Source organism: Pongo pygmaeus, chromosome 4, assembly GCF_028885625.2.
Source record: "Pongo pygmaeus isolate AG05252 chromosome 4, NHGRI_mPonPyg2-v2.0_pri, whole genome shotgun sequence".
NCBI lineage: Eukaryota > Metazoa > Chordata > Mammalia > Primates > Hominidae > Pongo > Pongo pygmaeus.
In genome coordinates this window covers 107,851,122-107,863,731 of record NC_072377.2, presented here as the reverse complement: position 1 = coordinate 107,863,731, position 12,610 = coordinate 107,851,122, and positions in this window count along the sequence as shown.

Here is a 12,610-nt window from a genome sequence, read left to right as displayed (position 1 = left end):
TTAGAATTCTGAAATTTTTACTCAGTATAATTATATTATCTTAAAAGTTATCAGAAATTATGTTTAAGAGCACTTGTCAGAGTCCTTTTCATGAATTTTCTTGAAGAAGAGGCAAATTCCAATTATAGCAGATTGTAAAATGCTTTTAAAAGAGTATCAGAGTAAAGCAATTAACTGTGATCAAAAGACTAAAATGGGTACAGTTAAAAATGCAAATGACAATGAAATTTTATTATTTTCTGTGGCCTATAACAATTTAACTTAATAGTCATAATTATCACTAACATATACCAAGACATGTCAGAATTTTAAGACTTTCATACAATTTTAGAACTCATATTAATAACACATTCATACAAATATAATGCATAGAATGGTAATCATTATTTTCTTTTTTTTTTTTTTTTTTTTTTTTTTGAGACTGAGTCTCGCTCTGTCGCCCAGGCTGGAGTGCAGTGGCACAATCTCGGCTCACTGCAACCTCTGCCTTCCTGGGTTCACACCATTCTCCTGCCTCAGCCTCCCGAGTAGCTGGGACTACAGGCTCCCGCTACCACACACCTGGCTAATTTTTTTGTGCTTTTAGTAGAGATGGGGTTTCACCTTGTTAGCCAGGATGGTCTCGACCACCTGACCTCGTGAACCACCTGCCTCTGCCTCTCAAAGTGCTGGGATTACAGGCATGAGCCACTACACCCAGCCCCGGTAATCATTATTTTCTATTTAACAACACTTCCCATATTCAATAAGCCTGATTTGTTTCATTATTTTTTTCAGAAGCTTCAGGGACCCTCTGGAACATCCTACAGTTAGTTTGAGGTCAAAAAGATATCTTAGAATTTGAAATTTAATTTTGGTAAACCTGTCAAATATGTCAAAGGTTTAAAACACTTGATCAAAATAGGATCATAGATAATTATGAAATAATTATCATTCATGTAACTACAATGTTAACTAAAAGATTTTTAAAACCAAAAACTTTTACTCTTCAACAGAGAAAAGCCTCAACTTCCCAAATAGTGAAAAGATCTAATAAAGACAGCCTGCTGAAGCACATAGAATCTGTTTCTCTACCTCACCTTTCCTTTTTTTTTTTTTTTGCAGTTTCCTCTAAAGTGAAAGAAATCTTTTACTATCCCTTATTAATACTACGTTAAAATCTTGCTCAAAAGAGAAAACGAAATTTTATTCTTGTATCAGTGTATTATGAATACTAAAGCTAATTTTATAAAACCTTATAAAGAAGTCCATCCAATCTTAGCTTTGACCACACAGATAAGATTTTATAAACCCTTCATATTCTCTTACATTTTATCTTCTTTTTAAATGTGTTACATTTAGTTTTGCCTATATTATTTTTTCTATTTCTTCACTTTTAAGTTACCTTTAAATAAACTTTAAGCTAGACAAAATTATTTTTTCTCAACAAAAACACATTCTTATAACATTTTACTTTCCTTGTATACAGAAATATTTCTCTTGTACATAGTAGTTTTAATTACATATATTAATTAGAATCTTAATCCTTAGCAATTGTAAATCTGTATTCTGTAAACTAAAACTATTTTATATATTTTGGAGGATACTTTTCTTATTTTTATGTTTATTAACATATCTAGATATATTTAGTTTTTGTATCATATAAAAGCAATATACCAAAATATATAAACTTATGTTTAATAATTAATGTTTTAGTATTTTAATTTATTTAGAAATGACTCAGACACTTCATGATTATCTATTAATTTAATATACTATGACTTTAAGATTTTAAATTACTGCAAAGATTTTTTAAATTATGACAAGTTTATGGCCAGGTGCAGTGGCTCATGCCTGTAATCCCAGCACTTTGGGAGGCTGAGACAGGTGGATCATGAGGTCAGGAGATCGAGATCATCCTGGCTAACATGGTGAAATGCTGTCTCTACTAAAAATACAGAAAATTAGCCAGGCGTTGTGGTGGGCACCTGTAGTCCCAGAAACTCAAGAAGATGAGGCAGGAGAAGGGCATGAACCTGGGAGGTGGAGCTTGCAGTGAGCTGAGATCATGCCGCTGCACTCCAGCCTGGGTGACAGAGTGAGACTCCATCTCAAAAAAAAATATATATATATATAACAAGTTTATTTATAACTATTTATCTCATTTACATTTTCCTATTTGTTTTGAACTATTATATTTGAATTGCTCATGGAAAACAAAGCTGCCTATTTCAGTTATTTTTGAAAAAGGAAAATCAAGCTAACCCTGAATCAGTCAGCCTTGTTCTAACCAAGGCCTCTAAGACACCAGACACAGAATGGGTCCTACTGGGCATGGCCCTGTCCTGCAGCTGGCAGTTGAGATGCTGTGGTCACACACATGTCCCCAGGCTTTACCATAGCTGTCTGTTCAGATGCCAAAATCCAGAATCTTAAAACTAAAGATATATGCCAATAGCAAGATGTGTGCATGCCTTCAGGAGAGCCCAACAGCTCACCAATAAATTAGGGAAGTATCAAAAATATCACAGAAGGAAAAAAAAAGACAGAAGTTAAACTTTTGAAACTTCTATGACTGACATGTGTTAAGTAATTAAGTAACTCATCTTTACTGTGTGTTCTGCTCTTAGGTTGCATTTATAGTTTTGTGATTTTAAAGCATCTAGTAGAGACAGCACAAACCTGTCTGACCAAGAATCCCAGGCAAAAACTGTATGCTGACAATTCTGAAGACATTTATATTTTTATTTCACCAACAGTTTTAAAACTACCTTTATTTAACAAAGATCATCTCATGTCATATAAACTGAAGGTAATTTCAGTTAGTTTCTGTTTTATTTTATCTCTAGGAAAGTGCTTAGAGCATAGTGTGTACTGTCAGAGAAATTTTATGGAAGCTGTGGACTAGATTTTAGGTCTGAATGTTTCCAAAGCTTATCTGGGTGGAGAAAATATTAATTTTTTCTAAAACTAGATTTGTTGCACTTTTTCCTAATTTGGTCTTGAAGATTTATTCTGGAAAGAGGCTATAAACTCTAGCTTTGGTCTGACAGACCTATCAAGATAGCTACTCTCTAGGAGAACCTTGATGAGTAGGAGCATTGGGTTCAGGTGTGTCAGTTAGGTGAGACACAGAGGATTCAAAAATGGATGCTCAGGCAGCCTGAAATTATAGAAATTTATTACAGGATTTTACAAAAAACATAAGGATGAGCCTAGAAGATTTACAGGTCTTTTCAAATTAACCAGCTGAATATCTGAAAGGCATATTTTGGAAGCCATTCTAATTAGATAAGTTGCATTTTAATTTATTTTTGTTTCTTAACAAAAAAAAAATCAGGTAGAACCCATTAATGAATAGGACTGACAAAGCATTTGTAGCTCCCAGTGCCTAATACTTACACATATAAAAAACAGGCATAGCTGGAAGGCAGAGCATCCAGATCTCCAGAAATTAAGAATCACATTTTTATGTTGAATTTCAGATCTACCAGAGTCCAGAAAAATGTCCAAAATGGAAAGACCACAGGGATGGGCTGTGCTGTGCTCTCACAGTACACCTCACCACAAGGATACTCCCCCTGAGACTGAATGGGCTATCCAACATCAATCAATTTACTTTGTGACTAGCTTGCCAACCATAGGAGCCCCACCCTTTGATGGTAAGTTCTGCAACAGCCTCCAACTGTCCAATGTCCATTGTCAAGTTGTGGCTTTGGCTCTATGATCCTTTTGATCAACATAGCCAATAGTTTTTTTTTACACCAAATTGTCATTCACTGTCAGTTTCTGTTTGACTCAGTCAGAAATATGAGGCTATTCTTACCTAAATTTGAAAGAAATGGGACAAAAAGCCAGAGTTCATCCACTGTAGTGATAACCATTCATTGTATCTGCTGTCAGTTACCTTTAAAATTGTAGCTTTTGCTAGTGAATCATTAGTTATCACACACCCAAAGGTCAAGTGTCGTCTCACAGTTTAAAGTAACCCTTGGTACCTCCAAAATCCAAAACGATCAGGGAACTCAATGTAAAAGAAAGCAGAGCTTTAGACTGGAAAGGCACCCATCTACAACTCTTGGGGCTCATTTAGGAAGACAGGGGACCCAGAAAGGGGGTTAGTGGCATGTGTCCTGTGTTCCTCAAGGAGTATCAGAGTTGCAACAGTCTCATTTAAGTTCCACCATATGGTAGCCAGAACTCTGATGTTCTCAATCCAACAGAGAGCACAGAGGCCTTGAAAAATGTATAGCCTGAATATCAGCTTTTAATTAAGTCAATGCTACAGCTTAAATTGTTGTCCCCATAGGCCGGGCACATGGTTCGCACCTGTAATCCCAGCACTTTGGGAGGCCGAGGCGGGCAGATCACCTGAGGTCAGGAGTTTGAGACCAGCCTGACCAACATGGAGAAACCGTGTCTCTACTAAAAATACAAACTTAGCTGGGTGTGGTGGCACATGCCTTTAATCCCAGCTACTTGGGAGGCTGAGGCAGAATTGCTTGAACCTGGGAGGTGGATGTTGCAGTGAGCCAAGAACATGACATTGCACTCTAGCCTGGCCAAAAAGAGTGAAACTCTGTCTCAAAAAAAAAAAAAAAAATTTTTTTGTCCCCCAAACCTCATGTATAAATTTTATCCCCAAAGTTGGAAGTGGGACCTAATAGGAGGTGTTTGGGTCATAGGGATGGATTCCCCCCAAATTTCTTGGTGCCGGCCTAGCAGTAATGCGTTAGTTCTCACTGAATTCATTCCCATGTGATATGGTTTTGCTGTGCCCCCACCCAAATCTCATCTTGAATTCCCATGTGTTGTGGGAGGAACCTGGTGGGAGGTAATTGAATCACGGAAACAAGTCTTTCTGGTGCTGTTCTTGTGATAATGAATAAGTCTCACAAGATCTAATGCTTTTAAAAAGAGGCTTCCCCTGCACAAGCTCTCTCTCATTTTTTGCCTGCTGCCATCTATGTAAGAAGTGACTTGCTCCTCCTTGCCTTCCACCATAATTGTGAGGCTTCCCCAGCCACATGGAACTGTAAGTCCAATTAAACCTCTTTCTTTTGTAAATTGCTCAGTCTTGGGTATGTCTTTATTAGCAGTGTGAAGCCAGACTAATACAGTAGATTGGTAGCAGTAGAATGGGGCACTGCTGAAAAGATACCCGAAAATGTGGAAGCAACTTTGGAACTGGGTAACAGGCAGAGGTTGGAACAGGTTGGAGGGCTCAGAAGAAAACAGGAAAATATGGGAAAGTTCAGAATTTCCTAGAGACTTGTTGAATGGCTTTGACCAAAATGCTGATAATGATATGGACAATAAAATCCAGACTGAGATAGTCTCAGATGGAGATGAGGAACTTGTTGGGAAGTGGAGCAAAGGTAACTCTTGTTATGTTTTAGCAAAGAGATTGGCGGCATTTTGTCCCTGCCCTAGAGATTTGTGGAGCTTTGAACTTGTGAGAGATGATTTAGGGAATATAGCGAAAGAAATTTCTAAGCAGCAGAGCATTCAAGAGGTGACCTGGATGCTGTTAAAAGCATTCAGTTTTATAAGGGAAGCAGAGCATAAAAGTTCAGAAAATTCGCAGCCTGACAATGAGATAGAAAAGAAAAACCAATTTTCTGAGGAGAAAGTCAAGCTGGCTGCAAAAATCTGTGTAATGAGGAGCTGGATGTTTATCACCAAGACAATGGAAAAAATGTCACCAGGGCATGTCAGTGGTCTTCATGGCAGCCGCTTCCATCATAGGCCCAGAAGCCCAGGAGGAAAAAGTGGTTTTGTGGGCTGGGCCCGGGGTTCCCATCCTTTGTGAAGCTTAGGGACTTGGTGCCCTGTGTCCCAGATACCCCAGCTGTGGCTAAAAAGGGCCAACATAGAGCTTGGGCTCTGGCTTTAGAGGGTGCAAGACCGAAGCCTTGGCAGCTTCCACATGGTGTTGAGCCCATGAGTCCACAGAAGTCAAGAACTGGGGTTTGGGAACCTCTGCCTAGATTTCAGAAGATGTATGGAAATGCCTCGATGCCCAGGCAGAAGTTTGCTGCAGGGGTGGGGCCCTCATGGAGAACCTCTGCTAGGGCAGTGCAGAAGAGAAATGTGGGGTCATAGCCCCCATACAGCATCCCTACTGTGGCACTGCCTAGTCAAGCTGTGAGGAGAGGGCCACTATCTTCCAGACCCCAGGATGGTAGATCCACTGACAGCTTGCATCATGCACCTGGAAAAGCCACAGACACTCAATGCCTGCCTGTGAAGGCAGCTGGGAGAGAGATTGTACCCTGCAAAGCCACAGGGGTGGAGCTGCCCAAGACCCTGGGAACCCACCTCTTGCATCAGCATGACCTGGATGTGAGACATGGAGTCAAAGGAGATTATTTTGGATCTTTAAGATTTGACTGCCCTGCTAGGACTTGCATGAGGTCTGTAGCCCCTTTGTTTCGGCCAACTTCTCCCATTTGGAATGGCTGTATTTACCCAATGCCTGTACCCCCATTGTGTCTAGGAAGTAACTAACTTACTTTTGATTTTACAGGCTCACAGGTGGAAGGGACTCGCCTTGTCTCAGATGAGACTTTGGACTGTGGACTTCTGAGTTAATGATGAAATGACTTAAGATTTTGGGGGACTGTTGGGAAGACATGACTGGTTTTGAAATGTGAGGACATGAGATTTGGGAGGTACCAGGGGTGGAATGATATGGTTTGGCTCTGTCCTCACCCAAATTTCATCTTGAATTCCCATGTGTTGTGGGAGGAAACTGGTGGGAGGTAATTGAATCATGAGGGCAAGTCTTCCCCATGCTATTCTCATGAAAGTGAATAAGTTTCATGAGATCTGATAGTTTTTTAAAAAAGGCTGTTCCCTGCACAAGATATCTCTCATTTTTTGCCTGCCACCGTTCATGTAAGATGCGACTTGCTTCTCTTTGCCTTCTGCCATGATTGTGAGACTTCCCCAGCCACATGGAACTAGAAGTTCAATTAAGCCTCTTTCTTTTGTAAATTGCTCAGTTTCACATATGTCTTTATAAGCAGCAGAAAATGGACTAATACACCCTGAGAGCTGGTTATTAAAAGAGCTTGGCACCTCCTCCCATCTCTCTTGCTTCCTCTCTTTCTATGTGATCTCTGTACCCTCAAGGTTCCCTTTGCCTTCCACCATGAACAAAAGCAGCCTGAGGTTCTCAACAGAAGCCAAGAAGTTTCTGGTGCTGTGCTTCTTGTACAGCCTGCCTAACCATGAGGTGAATAGATTTATTTTCTTTATAAATTACCCAGATTCAGCTGGGCATGGTGGTTCATGCCTGTAATCCCAGCACTTTGGAAGGCCAAGGCAGGTGGATCACTTGAGGCCAGGAGTTCAAGACCAGCCTGGCCAACATGGCAAAACCCTGTCTCTACTAAAAATACAAAAAATTAGCCAGTTGTGGTGGTGGGCACCTGTAATCCCAGCTACTGGGGAGGCTAAGGCAGAAAAATTGCTTGAACCCAGGAGTCAGAGGCTGCAGTGAGCTGAGATTGTGCCATTGCACTCCAGCCTGAGTAACAAGAGTGAAACTCCATCTAAAAAAAAAAAAAATTACCCAGACTCAGGTATTCCTTTATAGAAACATAAAATGGACTAAGATGGTTGATTTCAGATGATACAGCACTTAAAAAAAATCCCTGTAAATCTCTTATCATATTTCAGCTGGAGAAAACAGAAAATATTTCTGACATTTCTTTTATTTTTTTCTTTTAAATCAAAAGTATCTACAGAACCAAAGCCAATAAGCCTTTTATGACTTACCCAAACATCTATGAGGCACACTCAAAGAAGTGCAAAATAAGAGGTCCTCACAAGATCCAGAGCCACCACGAAAGACAATTAAAAGAAACTCTTTGAGGGCTAGCAATAGTTAGTATGCCAGCTGCAAATAGAGTTAAACACACGTTCCTGTCAACCATATTCTTTTTATGGGCACCCCAAATTTTCAGTTGACTGCTTGTCCAAACAAATCCAGTAACCTGCATGCCCGCTACAGGCAGCAAGCTAAGCCAAGTTCTCAGAACACCAAATGAGACAAAGAGGAAAATGCTAAGTGTCCATGAGAGCAAAAGGATCAATAACAAATGGGAATACTAAAACCAAATTTACCCAGAGCCACAATCCAGACCAATGGTTTTCTTCTGTCAACCTGAATTTGGAAAAAAAAAAAAAAAAAAAAAAAAGGGGGGGTGTGGTGGGGAATAAAGAGCAACTTTTACCTTCCATTCTTGATTGGGCACTACAGAGATCCTGGAGAACTGATCTTGATACAAATTCCTATCTTTTTTGCCAGCTTTTTATAAGTTGTCTTAAAATTTTACCTGCATAGTTTGGAATGAGTCAGGTGTCACCACCATCCCACCTTTGTTGCCAGAATTGCAAGGGTTGAAATGGAATAATCCCTTTCTTCTCTATCCTAAGGGACACAGCCAACACCCCTATGACAAAGACAGATTAATAAGAGAAAAGTATAACAAATTTATTTGATCAAAGTTTTATGAGATACAGGAGTCTTCAGAATGAAGACATAAAGATACAAGGAAAACTATTTTTATGCTTAGGTTCAATGAAGAATGGGCAGCCCTTTAGAAATATGACTGGAAATAAAGGGTATGATCTAATGCCAATAGACTGAGTGGGGGTGTTCACCAAGGCCTGTCTCTCAGATTTTTGTTGGCCTCTCTGTGTAGCATTCTTACCCTCTAGGTACAGGGTAGGACTCCTCTAGAAGGAGGGCCTTAATTTCTTTATGGCCAGCTGTTACACAGAAAGGTGGAGAAAGAGATAGTTAGAGTAACATTTTTAGAATTTATGGCTGACTTTGAAAAGAAAAATGGGTTCAGGTTTCTATGACCTGCCTAGGAGAAAAGAAATTCTAGTTTCTGTGGGTCATGGAGCAGGGTAAGCGAGATTGGGAAAAAGGAAATGAGGGGTGAGAGACAGTACAGCAGGAGAAGGTCATAGAGAAAGTTTGCTTCTGAGACTGCTTCTTAAGCCTTTACTTTGAAGTATAGTATTCTGAATTCCAAAATGGCCACATTGCTGCTTGGTGCTACTGAGAAGAAAAAAAAACTGCAAATCAGGAATTTGGTAGTAACAATTTAGAAGTAAAACAATATACAAAGATAAAGGCTGTGCCAGTTATCAACTTATTGTTCCCTCAGCTCCAAATACATCCTTCATTTCCTGCTGTATGAAAAATAAGGGTTCTTTAAATATTTTTTCCTTCGCTAGCTAGATGATGTTAAGCTTTGTCAAGAGGGCTCTAAGGGCACTGCATTAAGAAAGGTTTTCTTTCCAGGTTCTGGTGTGTTCACTGGCAGCCTCCTGCAGTACTTGCAGCTTCTCTAGTACCAAGCACCTACAGCACAGGAAGATTCCAACACACCTGACTCCTGCTGTGTATGGGATTCAGCTACACCCAGGGGCCAGTCAGCAGCTTCCCTAGTCACCTGTCCGAGGAGGTTTTTGTTGTTAATGGCCTTTTGGAGAAGCACTTCATAGCGAACATCTTTCTCTAGCACCGTCATAAATAGATTTCTAACAAGTTCTAGAGGACGGACTCTAGTAAGGTCTGCCAGCATAGCAGTGCAATGACTTTTCTGCCATTCAGTAAACCACAGCTGTGCCTCTCCAACAAGGTCTGCATCTCAGCCATGGAGTGGCAACTCCGCCTCGGGTCCACTATCTCATCCCTAGGGCAAGGCACTGTTCTTTGTATCTATTAATACTATATTCTTCAGAATTCTCTTCTTACTAGTCAACGCCTAGTAACTTCAATCCTCTGTTACAGTTAAAAATTCTTTATTATAACCTTCCTGTTCTAATTACTCTATGGATTCTGTCTTCTGAAAAGACTCTTACTGATACAAACCGTGACTCACCCACTAGGACTCTCCATAATATTAATATTAGAGAGATCACTGAGTCTTTTTGAGAAAAACGCTGAGAAAATAAAAAGATTTTTTTTTTTTTTTTTTTTTGACAGAGTCTTGCTTCTTCACCCAGGATGGAGTGCACTGACACGATCTCAGCTCACTGCAACCTCTGCTTCCCGGGTTCAAGCAATTCTCCTGCCTCAGCCTCCCAAGTAGCTGGGATTACAGGCACGTGCCAGCACGCTCAGCTAATTTTTGTATTTTCAGTACAGACGGGGTTTACTATGTTGGCCAGGCTGGTCAAGTGATCTGCCCGCCTCGGCTTCTCAAAGTGCTGGGATTACAGGCATGAGCCACTGTGCCCGGCCAATAAAAAGAATTTTTAAGATATGCTAGAAAGTTGACTATCTATGCATTTGAAGAAGGCATCTACTGTTTACATTTATTCTTCTAAGAAAATTTTCTTGATTTATGCTAATTTTGAATTATGCCTGGCTTGTAGGAACCCAGCCTTGCTATGTGATGCTCCTACATCCATCTATACATACTAGCTTTCTAAAATTTTGTGAATGTTTTATGCCAGCCAGAAAGATCATCAAGTCTTGAGTCTGCAATTTATGTGTAAATATAACACTTTATAACTGCAAATATGGAACCATACACTGACCAAAATTAGAGAATGTTTAAAAATATTGTGAAACTGAAATGAGGTAAGACTTTATTCTCAAAGCAGTGTCATTCTTGTATGCACCTCCTACCAATACTTACATCACGCTGATCCTGTCTGCCTGGTCAAGTATCTTTTCCTTTGCATTGAAAGGAGTCACAGTGGAATAAACTACTACGCAGAATGAATCAGCATCCAGCTTGCAGACCATTGTGAATATTTATAGAACATTTGAGTATTATTAGCTGAGTCTTTTTCTCAAAGTACTGTTTTGTTTAGCATGTGAGCAGAATAATATTTGGTTGTGTTATATCATTTGAGAAAAACTATGTGAGTGTGTGCTCACTTTATGTAACTTGCCCACTGATATACTCCCTGTGATACCTTCAATCTCCTTCTCAGACCCAATTGTGTCTTTCATCTTTCATTTGAGGTATCTTGCAAAGTCTAGGACTAGGCCTTCTTTCTCTGCACACTTACTCCCTTGAGATATGACAAATGGAAGCAGAGTTAAGTTACTTTACAAAAGCAATGCAGGCTCACTCAAGAAAAATCAAGTCATACAGACAAGCAAAAGTATATAACCAATACCCATAACTTCTCTAATATAGCCAGAGTCAGGTGGTATTCTTCTACCACCTTCTATAGGCACACATGAATTTTCTCATTCACATTCAGATACACAACTCCTGCTCTTCAGGATATTTTTCTAAATATGCACAATATATTTACTGTTTTCCAGTAGATCTTCCCAACTATTCCACTAGTATTATATGTCACATTTCAGTACTACATTTCAATATTGCAAAGAGTAGGAGGTAAAATTAAATGACTAGAAGTATAATATGAAATAAAGAATAAAAACCATCTGAAACAATCCTGAAAATAAAAATATTCATTTTCTAACAATACAATTTGTTGATCAAACTAATTGCTTCTAAGTCCCCTTCTATTGGAGGAAAAAAGCATTGTTTTTAATGATTAGAATTATTGAAGTGGAACCAAGACTGCATGAAGTATGTCCAAGCATATCAGAAATCATGGTCAGGTCAAAAGTTTAAGATTCAAAAGACTGAGATTATGGTAGGAAACATCAAAGCAGATCAGGCCAGTTGCCTCTCTTTGAATTTTATATCTTATTTCAATGCCAAAAAAGAAAGAGTTGATATAGCTGTCTCAAAGTCAGTTATGAAAAATCACTTTCTCTTACATAGATTGGTCATAATGAACTTCACAAAGCAAGTAACTGAGTGAATTAAAAGTTTGCCATAGGATCAATATGTACTCTCTAAAGCAATGTGTGTATATAACTTGTAAGAAGACAAAAACTAAAATATATTAGGCAAAGGCTGTTCTTTATTATGCAATCTTATCTCAGAAAGTGACTTTACTAATGTGTAAATTCTAGCATAGATTTTTCCTTCTGCCAGGAGAACTAAAAACGATCAGATTGTGTCACTATTATCTAAGAACAAGATGACATTCTACATTATCCAACTCAAGAGGATAAAGAATTTCCTGGAATGCAACAATTTGTTTTTGATGTTAAACAAGTCACTTCTGAAACTGTGTAACCTGATTTAATAAATGTTTTCAAAACATTGTGTGTTATCAGTAAATAGAATCCTTTAACAAAATTAAATTATGGTCTTAACAACAGTAATAGATTTACTATACTAAAACTTTAGCCAGAAAACAGAAAACACAACGTTTTGAATAATTTCCACTCACAAGAAATTTTCAATATGATTCCTAAAGGATTTCAATCTAAAAAAAATTCCAATCTATCTTTTAGTATTAATGTAGTCTACTGCTGCTAGTCTTATTTCCAGTGTAAGAAGCTGCCCTAAAGAAACATATATTAGGAAGTCCCATTCTTTAAAGATGAATCTGGAAAACTTCCCAGATAATATATCTTCACAATAAATTATATATAACTCAAGTTTAGACTGAACAAAGAGGCAAGGAAGACTCAGTAATTAAACTTAACCTCCATGGATGGATTGCTCACCAGGGAAATTTCTACACAGGATTACTATGGCCTGGTGTGCCTATTGCCTGG